Source organism: Chenopodium album, chromosome 8 (assembly GCF_948465745.1).
Source record: "Chenopodium album chromosome 8, dcCheAlbu1.1, whole genome shotgun sequence".
NCBI classification, from domain to species: domain Eukaryota; kingdom Viridiplantae; phylum Streptophyta; class Magnoliopsida; order Caryophyllales; family Amaranthaceae; genus Chenopodium; species Chenopodium album.
Window position 1 is genome coordinate 58,010,518 of NC_137841.1, and position 4,376 is coordinate 58,014,893.

Here is a 4,376-nt window from a genome sequence, read left to right on the forward strand (position 1 = left end):
GTTAATATATCACCATCTAAAATATTAAGTAGTTAATTATTATTTTCCACCTAATTTTTGCACTCCATATTTATTTAGTACAAGATTTACTCTTGTATTTTGGGATCAATTAGATCACAATCTTTTCCAATACAAAACAGTTGGAGATGACATAACCCGAGGAAATTTTATTTTGATAAGCTTAGATTAACCAAGGAGTGATGATACTGCTTGAAATCCCGGAATTTATTTGATTCACATCTTATTATGTACACATTTGGCAATAAAGGTTCACATGTTGTGTTAGCGGGACTTGTACTCGAACGAGCATACTTGAAACATGCTAAGAAAAAGTTGAGCCATACTGATCTTGCATAAATGAAGCTGATATGCAGTGGACGTGTTGTGTTAGTAGGTCACTTAGTAATTTATTCTCCCTCCGTTTTTAAATACTTGCTCCACTTTGTTTTTTCGGTCGTTTTTAAATACTTGCTTCATTTCCTTATTTAGAAAGCTTTTACAATATATAATTAATTTCTCTCACTTAGTGGACCCAACATATATTCTCTCTCCTCTAATTCTCTCCACTACTTTTTCCTTTTACAATTTTTTATTCTTCCACCAACCCCACTACCTCCATATTTTATTACTTTCCCCAAATTCTCCTAAAACTCCGCGCATGGAGAAATGGAGCAAGTATTTAAAAACGGAGGGAGTACTCTATACATATTTTATTTAATAGATTAAAAAGGAACAAACTGACCATTAGGTTCATGTTAAGATCGTGCCAAATTTGAAAATGTGTATACAACCCATGACCCATTGTTGTGTCTCTCATAGTCTCATGTTATGTCGGACTTATAACAGACGTGTGTCATAACGAGTAAGAATGTTTTTTTGTGGTTGAGTTGAATAAATCCAAGCGACTCTATTAAATTTATGCAATCTTTTCGTAAGCTAGCCCGAACTACCCTCAAGTCATACTATCAATCAATCAATCAAAGCCTTAATCCCAAAAGTGGGGTCGGCTAACATGAACCAAATTTGATTATTCCGTGTAGTCATCAACATAAATCTTTCTCCTCCATCCCTTACGATCCAAAACTTCATCCTCACGTAAATCCATGCACTTCATATCCTTCCTCACTCCTTCCAACGAAGTCATCTTTGGTCTCCCTCTTCCTCGTTTAATCCCTCCATGGTCCCACTCTTCCACTCTTCGCACCGGTGCACCCTCGGGTCTCCGTCTTACATGTCCAAACCAACGCAGACGATTTTCCCTTAATTTATCTACAATGCCCGCCACACCTACTTTCTTGCGAATAACCTCATTTCTGATTCTATCTCTTAAAGTGTTTCCACACATCCACCTTAACATGCGCATTTCCGTAACCTCCATCTTTTTAATATGCTCTTTCTTAGAAGCCCAACATTCTGTACCATAGAGCAACACTGGTCTTATGGCAGTCCTGTAGAATTTTCCCTTCAACTTTAAGGGAATGCTGCGGTCGCATAGCACTCCCGTGGCCGCTCTCCATTTAAGCCACCCTGACTTAATCCTGTGGGTCACGTCTTGATCAATGTCACCATTCTTCTGGATGATCGACCCTAGGTACTTAAAACATTCACTCATGGTCAAATCCTTTCCATCCAAACTCACCACTTCATTGCTTGTCCCCCTCTGAGTGCCAAAACGACATACCAAATATTCAGTCTTACTCCGACTTAGCTTAAACCCTCTAGATTCCAACCTTTGCCTCCATTGCTCCAACTTGACATTAACCCCATCCTTAGTCTCATCCACCAAAACGATATCATCTGCGAACAGCATACACCATGGAACCTCATCTTGAATTGGTCTAGTTAATTCGTCTAGAACCGTTGCAAAAAGAAAAGGGCTTAATGCAGACCCTTGATGCAATCCGATTGTAATAGGGAAATCTTTTGTCAACCCTCCGCATGTCCTCACATTTGTTGACACATCCCGATACATATCCTTAACTAGGTCTACATACCTTCGTGGGATACCTTTCTTCAACATTGCCCACCAAAGTATCTCTCTTGGCACCTTGTCATATGCCTTCTCTAAATCAATAAAGACCATATGAAGATCTTTCTTCTTTACCCTATAAAACTCCATCATTTGTCTTATCAAATGGATTGCGTCCATAGTAGATCTCCCAGGCATAAAACCAAATTGGTTATCTGAAATGCTTGTGCATGCCCTCAACCTTTGTTCAATCACCCTTTCCCACAACTTCATAGTATGGCTCATAAGCTTAATTCCTCGATAGTTAGAACAATCTTGAGCGTCTCCTTTGTTTTTATAAACCGGGACCAAGGTGCTCTTCCTCCAATCTTGTGGGATCCTTGTAGCCGTCCATATCTTGTTGAAAAGGTTTGTTAACCAATCAATACCAATCTTACCCAAACACCTCCACACCTCTATCGGTACCCCATCAGGGCCAACCGCCTTCTTAGGTTTCATCTTCCTCAGTGCAATCTCCACCTCTACTCTCCTAATCCTTCGCACATACTCCATGTTGATTTCTTCATCACTCATAGAGGTATCTCCTATCACAACTCCATTACTTCCATTAAATAATTCATCGAAGTACCCCTTCCACCTGTCCTTGATGCCCTCCTCTTGCACTAGGACCATTTGGTTCTTATCTTTGACACACTTCACCATGCCAATATCCTTCCTTGCCTCTTGTCTTCTCTTTGCCATCTTATAAATGATCCTTTCTCCCTCCTTGGAATCAAGCTTTTCATAAACCTCCTGATATGCCTTTTCTTTTGCTTGGCGAACAGCTGCCTTTGCCTTACTCTTAGCCTCCTTATACGCTGCAAAGGTTTCATCACTCCTACATTTTCCTAAGGCTTGATAGCATTCCCTTTTTTGCTTAATTACTGCTTTCACCTCTTCATTCCACCACGAAGTATCTCTCTGTACCGAAGTTCTTCCCCTTACTTCCCCTAAGACCTCTTTGGCCACTCTTAGGAAACAGTTCTTCATTCGTAACCAGGTCATGTCCGGATCCACCTCTCCATCCCAATCCGCTTCTTCAATTACCTTTTCTGTAAAAACCTTAGCTTTTGCATCCCTTAGGGTCCACCATCTTATCCTTGGTTCTTCTTGTCTAACTTTTTTCTTCGCCTTCTCTTTCAGACGAATAGTCATTACCAATAGCCGGTGTTGGGTGACCACACTCTCCCCTGGGATAACCTTACAGTTTATGCAACTTTGTCTATCTATGCTCCTTGTGAGCAGGAAGTCTATTTGAGTTGCATTTGCTCCATTCCGAAAAGTTATCAAGTGTGAATCCCTCTTCTTAAACCAAGTATTAGCCAAAATTAAATCATATGATTGGGCAAAATCCATAATAGCTTCACCACCGGCGTCCCTCTGCCCATACCCAAAGCCTCCATGGACACTCTCATAGCCATCTCGGCTCGCCCCAACGTCCCTCAAGTCATACTCAACTTTTAAAATTTTATATGATCAGAAATCATAAGTTTGCGTATTTAATGGAAAAATTAAGACAAGTATTCAATAGAATTTCTCTTGCACGTGCAAAAATATGACCTATGCACAAATTAGGTAGAGGAATTCTATAAATACTTTTGTTAAACTATTACTAGTGCGATGTACTCAATATTAGGATTAACTGTACAAAACTAATAGGAAAACATAAGTAATAATTATGCATTTACAACACGTCAACACCAAGTGAGATAAAATTGTAAGAAAATCATAGATTAGTAATACATTAAAAAAAAACATTTTTTATTATTATTGTAATCCCTTAAAAGACTTTAAAAACAATATAAAAAGTGCAAAGTTATAGCTCAAAGCATTTCCCTAAATTAAGATCACATTGTCTACTCTATAATATGAAATAAAGCTGTTATTATGGTGGTTACAGTATTACAGTAACAGTAAAACAAATAAAGAAAGCCGTAATAGAAGAAGGTAAATGACCCACCATCCCCACAATATCAGGAAAGGCCAAGGCTTTATTTAGTTCGATTCAATATTAGTGGGAAGTTTAACAGTTCTACGCAAGAAACATGGTGCATCTCTATTTCTTATCTTTTATTTTTGCCCACCAAAAAGGATCTTTAGAAGAAGAAACTTGGGAGTCAATGGGGCTACAAAACCACTAAGCAGAGGAGCCCTCCTGTGCAATCATGCTGTCATTCAAAAGGTGTAACAAGTTCCTACTCCGATACCGGGAACAGTTTCGAGCAATTCACAAATGGAGTAACAAAGAAATCTCGAACCCCCACCAATTTCTTCCCCACCACCATGAAACCAATGCTAATTTTGGTAGTTGGAAAGCTTCAGAAAACAAGTTAATAAAAGCAAGCTTTATGGTCGACAAATCCCCCTG